The sequence below is a fragment of the Siphateles boraxobius genome, unplaced genomic scaffold (genome assembly GCF_051911475.1).
Source record: "Siphateles boraxobius isolate OS27281-9 unplaced genomic scaffold, OSU_SipBor_1 75, whole genome shotgun sequence".
Classification (NCBI taxonomy): Eukaryota; Metazoa; Chordata; class Actinopteri; order Cypriniformes; family Leuciscidae; genus Siphateles; species Siphateles boraxobius.
The window spans coordinates 437501-450533 of record NW_027509203.1 but is presented as its reverse complement, the minus strand read 5'-3'; the positions used below and the strand labels follow the sequence as shown (position 1 = coordinate 450533).

At 39.5% G+C, this 13033-nt stretch overlaps 1 protein-coding gene across 26 annotated transcripts in view; it reads left to right on the top strand.

The window, feature by feature from the left end:
• Positions 1–13033, top strand: part of magi1a (membrane associated guanylate kinase, WW and PDZ domain containing 1a) — a 141728-nt gene that overhangs the window by 53892 nt on the left and 74803 nt on the right. The gene's annotated exons all lie outside the window — the stretch shown is intronic.

Genomic DNA, 13033 nt, shown 5'->3' with positions numbered 1-13033 from the left:
TAAAGAGCTTTAATTGTTTTGTTTAAATGGGATATACAATTGGGTATTGTCGGCGTATAAATGAAATGATACTCCGTATTTAGAAAAGATGGAACCCAATGGTAACAGATATAAAGAGAATAATATCGGAGCTAGAACAGATCCCTGTGGTACACCACAGGAAAGACGCTCTGCTGAGGAAGTGCAATTTCCAATACAAACAGAGAATGTTCTATCAGTTAAAAAAGACTGAAACCAGTTTAAAACGGTGCCGTGAATGCCTAACTTCTTCAGTCGAAGGATAAGAATTGAATGGTCAACCATATCGAAGGCAGAGCTGAGATCTAAAAGGACCAGGGCAACAGCACTCCCATTGTCTGTATTCAGCATAATGTCATTAGTGACTTTCAGTAAAGTGGATTCAGTGCTGTGTAGTTTCCTAAAACCTGACTGGAAAGTATCATATAATGAATTTGTACTCAGAAAGGAGTGTAATTGATTGAGAACAACCTTTTCCAGGATTTTCGAAATAAATGGAAGATTAGAAATTGGTCTGAATTTACTTAAATCAGATGTTTCAAGATTAGATTTTTTCAACAGGGGAGTGACTGAAGCATGTTTTAGGCAGTCCGGGACCGTACCAGTGTTCAGACAAGTATTAATAAAAAAATAAAAAAATTAGGCCCTATGATATCAAAAATTTGCTTAAAAAGTGTGATGGAATAATGTCATTTGGACAAGAGGTAAGTTTTAGATGATCAACAATATCTCTGCAAGTAAGTAGGGAAATTGGATTGAACATGATCGTAGATGAGCACCTAGGCACTTCAGGGAAAACAGGAGAACTCTGCGTTGTTTGTGGTCTTAACCTTATTGTCTTTTTAACAAAAAAGATGAAAAGTTTTCACATAAAAAGTCAGACATCTCAGGGAAAACATCAGCCACAGGGTTTAAAACAGAGTCGACAGTGGAAAATAAAATTCTTGGTCTATGGTTATTTTTGGAGACAATTTCTGCAAGATATTTTAATTTGGCAGACTTAACAGCTTTCTGGAAAACATGAAGAGATTCTCTTAAAATATCATACAACACCTGCAGTCGGTCCTTGATCCATTTGCGTTCTGCTCGTCTACAATTCCGTCGGAGTGAGCGGATAGAGTCATTGAACCAAGGTGAAGATTTTTTGAACCAAGGTTTAAATTTTAAAGGAGCAATGTTGTTAACAATGTCTAAGCAGATGTTACTGAACAAACTTAGATATGCATCAGTGTCCGGGCTTCGTAGCTAGTTGTTCATTAGCTGCATTATAGGCAGTGGAAAAGTCCTCGCTGGCTGTGGATGAGAAACAACAAACCCAACGTGCCTGAGCAGGTTTTGTATTTGATCGACGAGATAGGGCAGTTGTAAAAGTCACAGATTTATGATCAGAAAACCCATTGTCTCTTGTCTCCAAATCCATGATAGAAAATCCATGAGCAAAGAGAAAGTCCAGGATGTGACCATGAAGATGCGTAGGACATTGTACATATTCAAAGAAATTAAGAGAATCCAATAGATTACAAAAATCTTTGGTTAATGGCTTACTAGGACAGCAAATATGAATATTAAAATCACCAAGCAATAAAATTCGATAAAATGTTGTTACTACATTCCCCAGAAAGTCTGCAAATTCACTCAAAAATAAATTATTAAACTGCGGAGGCCAGTAAACAACTGCACATAATACTGGATTTTCCATGTTTATTAAAGACATCTGAACCTTGAAGCTCGCGTAAGCGTCTGTCGGAATGAAGCGGCCGTGAAAAGAGTTTTTAAAAACAACGGCCAAACCTCCCCCACGACCAGAGGATAGTGGAGAATTAAAAAATGAGCAATTTTGGGGAACAAGTTCAGAAAAGGGACTTGAGTCCCCGAGTTTAGTCCAGGTTTCCGTCATAAACAAGAAATCCAAATTCCGTGAAAAAAAAAAAGTCATGTAAAATGAAAGTCTAATTTACCAAGGACCGCACATTAAGTAATGCCATCCTAAGCGGAGGGAGATTACTCTCTGGTTGAATACCTCTATTTAGCGGGTGCAGATACTGAGGATGCACTCCACCTCGACGAACCCGGGGAATTAGATATAGCATAGATACATCGAGGGAGTCAGGAACAATAGGCCGAATCCAGCGGCTCCGGTGAGAAACTTCAGGGATGCGTTGTTGTCGTGTCCATGCGATGGTCCTTCATCAGACCTTTTTAGTCTAGATTTGAACTGACAGACTGTGTCTGCTTCCCGGACGCTCGCGTCCGCACATCGATAATCTTTCGACCAAACCCTGCCGGAGAGCCGCTTCAGGAGATCTTGAATAATACCTGAAATCAGTCTCGAGAGGCTGGGTCCCTTAGTAGAATATTTCAAAGCATGTTAAGACCTGCCAAATATTTCTCCTTGAGTCCTGCGCACAATAGAGAAGGGTTACAGGCTGCAGTTCGATTCCACCCACCGAAATTACACTGGTTGGTGTGGACTGTAGTTGACCCAGTGCAGGGTCGGGTGTTGGAACAGGAAGTAAACTCCCTGCTGGTAAAGGAGGCCATAGAGCGTGTTCCTCCACCGAACAGGGAGTCCGGGTTCTACAGCTGCTACTTCATAGTTCTCAAGAAGGATGGAGGGTTGCGGCAATTTTAGATCTAAGACATTTGAATCGGTTTCTGAGGAGGTTCAGGTTCAAGATGCTCACTATTCCCATCATCGTGAGTCAGATCAAATCTGAGGATTGGTTTGTCACGATAGATCTAAGGGACGCATACTTCCATATATCCATCCTTCCATCTCACAGGAAGTTCCTGAGGTTCGCTTTCGGGGGCGAAGCGTTCCAATATTGGGTTCTTCCGTTTGGCCTAGCTCTCTCCCCTAATGCATGGATGCAGCTCTAGCTCCGCTGAGGCTTCAGGGTATCAGGGTGTTTAGGTGAATTATATCGACGACTGGCTTATTATGGCCCAGTTACAAGAGCTGGCAGTTCGGCATCGAGATGTCGTCCTTGCCCACATCCAGAGCCTGGGGTTGAGAACCACGTTCCTGGGAGTGGTGTGGGATTCAGTCACGATGCGGGCACAATTGTCTCCTGCATGGATCGAACCCATCCTGGCCATGGTAACCAGGATAAAGCTAGGCCAAGCCATCACTGTAAAACATTTTCAGAGAGTGTTAGGGCTCATGGCAGCAGCGTTATTCCATTCGGCCTGCTGCACGAGGGCCCTGCAGTGGTGGTTGAAAACCAAGGGGTTTCCCCGAGTGGGAAACCGTGTGCACATGCTTTCCTTCCCTATCTATGTGGAAAAAAAGCTTGGTTTCTGTCCCAAGGCCCCGTGCTGGGAGCGTCATGTCGCCAGAAAGCCGCTTCGACAGATGCCTCCCTCACGGGCTGGGGCGCGGTCATGGATGGCAGGGCTCTGAGGAGACCTCAGGGGTCACCACGCAGACAATGTGTCGTTGATCTCCTTCTTGATTCATCAGGGGTTCTGAGATCGCCCTCTATCTAGATTGGCGCATCAGATCCTCCTGTGGTCTCAGGGGAAGCTGTTATCTCAGAGCAATGCATGTCCCAGGGAACAGAATGCTCTCGTTCTAAGTATGCCTGTGCGCAGCTTCACACTGGGACAGGCAGGGCTCGTTGTGGCATAGTGGCTACTCGTTCCCCAAATTGTCGTAGTTGACGCAGTTCGAGTTCCCTCGAAAGGGGACGTATCGGGTTACGACTGTAACACTTGTTCCCTGAGAAGAGAATGAGACACTGCATCCCTCCGCCATGCCTTTCCCTGCCTGGGAGCGTCTTGCTTCATCGCAGAAGCTAACTCTTTTGTTTGCCGGCGTCCCTTTGTAGCTTCCGTGTATGCCGTCACATGTTACGCTAAGTGCGTTCCCCAAAGTGTCGTAGTTGACGAAGTGTCTCGGTCCCTGAGGTTACAGTCGTAACCTGAGACGTTTTACATATACTAGACACGTGACTTTCAAATGAAAGATTGGTATAAAAGCGCACACCCACACGCTCACACACAGGTTCCTAACCGAATATGAGGACTTGACAGAGCAACCATCAAGTGTAGACAGTATTCTAGGTTATTACGTGAGGAAGTTTTTTATCCAATAATTAGAATCTCTGTTTTTTCAGAATTAAGTTGTAGGAAATTACTAGTCATCCAGTTTTTTATATCAGTTATGCATTCCGTTAATTTTGTGGATTGGTAAGTTTCGTCAGGGCTTGAAGAAATATAGAGCTGATTATCATCAGCATAACAGTGAAAACTAATGCCATGCTTCCTAATGATATCTCCTAAGGCTAGCATGTACAGAGTGTGTGTGTGTGTGTGTCTGTGTGTGTGTGAGGGTAGCATGTACTGAGTGAACGGCAATGGTCCTAGTACTGAGCCTTGTGGTACACCATACTGAACTTTTGACCGATAAGACATCTCTTCATTTATTGCTAAAAATTGATAACGGTCAGATAAGTATGATTTAAACCATGCTAATGCAATTCCACTAATGCCAACATAATTTTCAAGTCTATTTAAAAGAATGTTGTGGTCGATAGTGTCAAATGCAGCACTAAGATCGAGTAACACAAATAGAGAGATACAACCACGATGATAAGAGCAAATCATTTGTGACTCTAATGAGATCTGTCTCAGTACTATGATACGGTCTAAATCCTGATTGTAAATCCTCGCAGATACCATTTCATTTCTAAAAAGGAACATAGTTGTGAAGATGCTGCCTTTTCTAGTATCTTTGACAGAAAAGGTAGATTCGAGATCGGCCTATAATTGACTAATTCTGTAGGATCAAGTTGCGTTTTTTTAACAAGCGGTTTAATCTTAGCCAGCTTAAAAGTTTTTGGTGCGTATCCTAATGACAAAGATGAATTAATGATATTAAGAAGAGGATCTATGACCTCTGGAAGCATCTCTTTCAATAGTTTAGTTGGTATAGGGTCTAACATACATGTTGTCGATTTAGATGATTTAACGAGTTTAGAAAATTCTTCCTCTCCTATAGCAATGAATGAATAACATTTTTCGTCAGTGAGACTACACTGCACTGTCTGATGCGGTACTGTAGTAGACAGTTTCATAGTTAGGGTTAGGGTTAGGTAATTTTCTCCCTGATATTATCTTGTAAGTAAAAAAGTTCATGAAGTCATTACTGCTGAAGCTTTATTTTTTGTTAGTTTAGACACTGTTTCGAATAAATACCTAGGATTTTTGTTTATTTTCTTCTAGTAGGATTGAAAAATAAGCAGATCTAGCAGTTTTTAAGGCCTCTCTGTATGCAATCGTGCGATATACATGAAATACGAAATACCTTTAGTTTTGTTATCTTCCAGTTCCGCTCCATTTTTCTGGCTGCTCTCTTAAGGACCTGAGTGTTCTTGTTGTACCACGTTGTTGGACTATTTTCTTTAATCTTCTTTAAGCGCAAAGGAGCAACTGTGTCTAAAGTGCTGGACAAGAGAGAGTTAAAAGTTTCTGTCACAATATCGAGTTTTTCTAAGCTATCTGGGATACTGAGATGATTAAACTGATCAGGAAGATTATTAATAAAGCAATTTTTAGTGGCAGAAGTGATAGGTCTAACATATTTGTAACACGGAGTCGGCTTTGCAGCCTTGGCTAAATGAAGTTTACAGGAGACTAGATAATGATCTGAGATGTCGTCGCTCTGCTGCAGAATTTCAACGGCATCAACATTTATTCCATGTGATAATATTAGATCTAGAGTATGATTACGACAATGCATAGGTCCTGACACGTGTTTTCTAACTCCAATAGAGTTAAGAATGTCTATAAAATTCCAATCCCATTGCATCTTTTTCGTTATCTACATGCATATTAAAATCATCAACAATAAGGACTTTATCTGCAGCCAGTACTAACTCTGATAGAAAGTCAGCAAATTCTTTGATAAAGTCTGTATGGTGCCCTGGTGGCCTGTATACAGTAGCCAGCACAAATCTCAAATGTGATTTATCATTTACACTAGATAACAACACCTCCCCCTTTGCCTTTCAGACAAGATTCATGTTTATAACAGTAATCTTGGGGGGTGGACTCATTTGAAGTAATGTAATTGTTTGGTCTTAGCCAGGTTTCTGTCAAACACAGCACATCTAGGTTATAATCTGTAATCATCATTAACGAGAAGTGCTTTTGAAGTAAGGGATCAAATATTCAGCAACCCAAGCTTTATCATTTGTTCATTTGTATTATATCTGTTTTTTATTTGTTGAACATCAATTACATTTTTACCCTTAGATGGGTTTGGAAGTTTTTTGTATTTCCTAATTCGAGGAACAGACACAGTCTCTATATGATAATATCTAGGTGAAAGAGTCTCTATATCATGGGATTTATCTGACCTTGGTGACGCGAGGCCGCTAGCAGACGGTCGGTTTAGCCAGTTTGTCTGCTTCCTGACCTGAGCCCCAGATTGTCATGTTTGAGCCCTAAGATTATGTGCCATATTACAAGAGAAAAGAGCAGCACCATCCCAGGAGGGATGAATACCATCTCTTTTCAACAGGTCAGGTTTGCCCCAAAAACTTTTCCAATTGTCAATGAATTCTATATTATTTTGCGGACACCACTTAGATAGCCAGCCATTGAGTGATGACAATCTACTAACTATCTCATCCCTCCTTCGAACAGGAAGGGGGCCAGAGCAAATTACAGTAAAATTGACTAATTTAGTGCCGCTTTAAAATCCCCATATTTATGCCATTGAACCATTGAGCGCCTTTAAAATGAAGATACCAAAAGAAATAAGAACCAGAATCTAAAAGGTTATTAAGATATATTTAATAAGAATCAGAATCTAAAAGGATATTAAGATATACAGTATTTAATACTACTTGATACTACTTGAGTTTTTCAACTGTCACCATTGGCATTTAACTAGCCAAAGATTGCTAAACTCAACAGATTTAACTAATAGACCTACACATCTCTGTGTAAAAATAAAATAATGATGCTGCCATCTTTCTAACATCATTTTTACACCACTGTCATTTGGCTCCAAATCTCAGGTAAAATTGTCATTTTTATCCTCCTCGACAAAATAGTGGATTACTCAGAAAATATACTTTAATGACATTTAATAATTTGGCTTTCACCACTATTTATTTCTGTAGAAAAAAAATTCACACTCAGATCTTTATCTCTGAACCTCTGGTTGACTTGAGTTAGGGTAAAGTTGGTCAAATTACTGCAGCACATTCATGAGATCACTCATCTGTAACCTTAAACACCGTTCTGGATCTCTACGCTACTCTAGCGTTACAAACATTAGCTATAGCATTATCTTTTTATTTAGAAATCTCTCTCCAATTCTGTTTTCTCAGGTCACATTCTCACTGTTGTTTTATGGAACCCATTCAATATGATGATGATGATGACGATGATGATGATAGTAGTGCATTTTAATTTACAGCAGTAAAAGCGGTGTATTCAAGATCAAAAATTATCATGCTTGCCCCCGAGTCTGTTGTCTGAAAGCTGATGGTGTGACTGTAGTGAATCACAGGATTGGTGAACAACACACACAGTCATTATGGGCTGTGGAGCAGCAGATGTTCAGACACACAATGATCCCCAGTGACAGCCGGCAGACGACAGGTTTCACGTATCAGGACGAGCTTCAGCCTGTTGTTCACGTTAACACAGAGATGATGACATTAGATCTCAACTTGATTGCCAAGCCTATCTTTTGGCTCTGTTTCTTTGATATTTGCTCTGAATAATCGTGGCTTTCCTCAGTGTTGTTGTGTCGTGTTGTATGTTGAGATACGGGAGCCTGTAGAATAAACAACAGAGAGAAGGATGATTGCAAGATGCATTTTATACAACAACACCCCAATAGTATTCATATTTGATATCTTTATTATGACACAAATCAGATGGGTAAAATCACTGCATGTGCCCTAAGCAAGGTAATTCAGTGTTCACACTCATTCTGACCAGTGAATCTCCATGACAACATAATTTTTATGACCAAATTTTGAATCATTCTAACATCGACACTGAAATCACATAATTTTGCAAAAAACAAAAACCGCACCATTGTTTAACAGCAACAAACATTCAACTGAACAATAATTTTTAAAGGGGTCTTATTATGCCCTTTTATGCAGTTTTGATTTAGTTTTTGGTGTGTACTAGAATATGTTTTCATGCTTGATTGTTCAAAAAACACATTATGTTTCACATATCTTACATTTTTACAGCTCCTCTCTCCTCAGTCTGTCTCGAACGCATCGTTTTCGATGAAGCCCCTCCTGCTGAAATACAAAATCTGCTGTGATTGGTCAGCTGGCCCAGTGTGTTATGATTGGCACCACGTGTTCGGGAAATAACCCGCCCCTTCATAACCACAAGCTCTACTCAGATGTAAATGATGGCTTCGATTTTAAACCATTTCGAGCTGATTCGGACCCTGACTATGTTAACCAACAAGAGGATTGTGCTAAACGGATTTCATGTACAGACTATGCAAGCACAGATTTTACTGGACGTTTCAGAGTGGTGTGTGTTTTTTTGATGTTGTTGTTGGAATTTTCTTATAGATAAAATGTTGTCCACCATTTAATCATATTTGTCGGAAAACTATGGTAATTCAAACAGTAATCAATCACAAAATCATGGATAATTTCCCTTAAGGGACGATGAAGAGTCTTACAAAAGCTCCAGTAAACACTACATCAATACTGTAATGTTACTTAGCAGGCTAGCGGAGACAAAGCTTTGCGCTTCGTTTACATCATTTCAACTACATAAATCTTATAATTGTAACTGTTAATAGAAAACACAAATAAAAATAAGACATACTTACAAGATCCATAAACAACTGATCCCGACGAAATGGGAACCGCACCGTCTTTCAGGATAAGCTTTTGTGCGTATAGCCAGCATTGTGCTCTCTTCTAGAAGCTGTTCTCCGTAAATTGTGCAGCTCGCAGACAAACTTTGAGTTTATAATGTTCAGGAACAGTGTTAAAAAATAAATTTTAACCTCTCTGATTTCGTCAGCCATTGGAAAACTTATTCTGGGGTGTAAAAAACAACAACACTCTTCCTCTTCTTTAGCGCAGCCCAACATGGCCACACCCCCTGTGTTGCATGTTTCCGGAGGCGGGGTCTATGTAGATTTTAGGGTTAGTGATGTCACCAACCTGTGAAGAAGCTCATTGTAGTTCCGACCAGCTGTATGTTGTAGTCCTTAAAAAGTGATTTCTGTAAAATAATTATCTATTTAAAAAAAAAAAAAAAAATTCAAGAACCCTTGCAAAATTATTTTAAAAATATTAAGAAAGCCACCACTACTGCTCACATCTATGGTTAGATTGATTTGTTTAGATTCAGTGAAGTCTGTCCCACCACAGACAGCACCATTTGGTCTGTCCCACCATATAAACATCTCCAGTTAACTAGCAGAGCATTCATTGAGTTCGCTATTAAAGAGATCTAGCGCTAAAAGGTGTTGTTTTTTAACTCAAGCGGAGCGCTCGTGTCCGCTGCTATCAGTGTCATGGATACAGTGTTCTCTTGTTGCTTGCGCAGTCTTCACTCGCACGCTTCAATCTATCGCCATTGCGGAGACTCTATTTGTTCTGGTGAAATTACAAAATAAAATGCACACAAACGTGTCCTTGCTTGAAATAGACTGTAACCACTGATGAACACTCAGTTTTGATGAGAGAAAAAAACCCATACGAGTGCGGATTAGAACCCGTAACCCTGTGACACGCTTGGCAAAAGATCTCCCACTAGACCATTTAAGAACTTAATCGAATTTTGCGGATCGATGCATTTATTTACGGGTTGAGCAGAGAGGCTGCACAGTTTGACAAGCGGCCAGCGGATAGTATTGCTAAGAATTAGAGAGAATAGTATTGCAATATATAACTATTATCAGACCGGCTCTCGCGGCCTCGAAACATTACCGGCCCACCGGGAAAAGTCCCGACTCTCCCAATTGGCACTCCACTAGTTATTCATAAAAATGATAAAAACACAAACGGCTGAATGATTCAGTGACTCAAAGACTTTCTGCCACCTACTGGCTGGATTAGTAGGCATATTATTTCATTTTTTCTGACATATATTTCTATGTTCAGAGTTTTACATTTAAAACATTAATCTCATAACATTATTGTAACTGCAGTGTAAATGTATTAACATCACATCTAAACGGCACTTCTGCAGTGCTCAGAGGGGTTTTGTTTACACTGATTTCATTTGATTGATAACAATCAAATGATACAGAATATCTAGTCTTTTTCATACATCTTTTTATGAACGTTTGGTACATTTTGTTGATTTGAGTTATGAATTAACACAGTACTGCATGGTATGGTAATACAGTATTGCTAATGCTACTGTACAGTGTTTATACTGAGGGTTGTGAACTCAATCACAGATGTGAGGACCGTATACATACTGGGAACTATATTGTGTGAAGGGGACGCACTGCTACTTGAGCGGAGTGTTTACCACAACTCTGAGCGAACTCTCTGCTCCTCATCGCGGGGCTTCTCAGGTACTGCAAGCAAATCACTCCGCAGAAGTAGCAGTGCTTCACCTTCTAAGAATATAGTTACATTTACATTTATTCATTTAGCTGACGCTTTTTATCCAAAGCGACTTACAATTGCTATGTATGTCAGAGGTCGCACACCTCTGGAGCAACTAGGGGTTAAGTGTCTTGCTCAGGGACACATTGGTGTCTCACAGTGGATTCGAACCCGGGTCTCTCACACCTAAGGCATGTGTCTTATCCACTGCGTCATCACCACCCCTAGTTCCCAGTTAGGGTTGGCCGGTATTAGGGTAATATCGTATACCGCAGGGTCTTAAAATGGCAACGGTATCAGTTTCAATACCGTCATTACCGGCACTTATATATAATATATAAATATAATTTATTCAATGCCTAGAAATGCTTATGTAGTTGTCATAAAGTGACAGTGTGGAGGAGAAAGAGAGAGAGAGAGAGAGGCGGTAAATACTGACGAGGCAATTTATAAATGTTGCAATAAAAAAGGTGACCGCGAGAGATGGAAACACATCTAACCTAATGTCGCATCTCCGAAACAACCACCCACTCACTGCTGCGAGGATGCATTAAGCCCCGAGTTCATTAAATAAGCGCATTAGTTTATATTTGTTAAAATATTATAATGTTTTTTTTTTTTTTACGTTGATAATGAAAACTGAACAGCACGAGTAAGATGGGATGCTTCGGGAGTCAGACATTGACCACTTAATTAAGTTTCATTTTGTAAAAGGCCTTTCTTTAAAGTGAGTTTCGTTTTGTATAAATTGTATCTTAATTTGAATAATTTTTTTATCAACCAATTGCCTGGATTTAATAAATAAGAATCAAATATAGCAGACAACATAATCATGACATGATCGTGCGCTGGCGCGCCGCTGTCACTTGCATTGAAATCTCATCATAAATTAACCGAAACTAAGTGTATGTCTCACAGACATGACAGATAGGCCTATATCTAAATAAAGCTTAAAATTTCATTAAACGAAACAATTCAAAACGAAAAGAAATAGGCCACTCGCAGATTATTTAATCCATGATGTGCATTTCTCTCTATGCGCGTTCATACGGAAATGGCGATCATCAAATTAAACGAAACTATTCCAAACAAAAAGAAATAGGCAAGCCTACTCTCTGATTATTTAATCCATGATGTGCATTTCTCTCTATCGTTCAATATGGAGATGGCGATTCGTCAATTTCTTTAAACGAAACAATTCAAAAGGAAAAGAAATATAGGTAGCATACTCTCTGATTAATCCATGATGTGCATTTCTCTCTATAGGCGCGTTCACTACGGAGATATCAATCGTCAATTTCTTTAAACGAAACAATTCAAAACGAAAAGAAAAAGGCTAGCCTATACCTTCTGATTATGTAATCCATGATTTGCATTTCTCTCTATATATGCGCGTCCACTAGGTGATGTCGATCGTCAACTTAATCTTTGCAGCACTGACAGAAAAGTTGTATTAATAAAAATCAATGGACGCGTGTCACCGGATTTACAAATGCACTTCTTGCTTGTTAATTTAATTTAAATTAATTAATAAAATGAATACTTTAATTTTCATAATTAAAATAATTAAATATTATTAAGTGTCCCATTTTTGCTCATTTATAAATAGTATTTATATCTACCACCCCCTCAGCACCTGGGTTAAAAAATGATTTGGTGCCACCATATTATAACGGCCCACGTATTAAAAAAAATCGAGTCTAAATAGGGCTCCGTCTCATAATTACATTTAATGCCGTCACCCGGGATCAGACACAACGTGCACGGGTTGGCCTTGATTTTTATTTATTTTTTGTTTTTATTTTTTTGCTTTTTTTTTTAATTGATGGTATTCAGTTTCTGAACGGTGTAGGCACAAGCCAACAGTTTGGTGACGCTGTCTGAGCCTTATGTCATAATTTTTAATTAGTCACGGTAATACTGTATACCCCGGTAAAATAGGGAGGAGGTTTGACGGTATCAAAATCTGGATACCGCCCAAGCCTATTCCCACTATGTATAGTGATGTATACGGTTAGAAGATGGCTGTGTCTCATGTGACCTGTTATTTATACACACTGTGACTATACAGATCACAAAATGTCAATTGGAAAATGTTGGCGTTATTTTGTCACTTATTGGGAGCAGTATGCTAGCTGGAGCTGTTTACCTCCAGTCTTTGTGCTAAGCAAGGCTAGCGGAATGTGCGTCAGAAAGAGTTACGGCACGCACGGAGATGAAAAGGGTATGTATGGACTTATCTAACTCTGGGGGATACGGTGAATAAGCTAAAATCCCAAAAAGTTGGTGTGTTCCTTTAACTTGGATATATTTTTTACCACACTTTTTTTCCGGATACTCGATTAATCGATGGAATAATCTGTAGAATACTCGATTACTAAAATAATCGATAGCTACAGCCCTACTTGAACACATGAGATGGAAACGCTCCTTTATTCACAAGT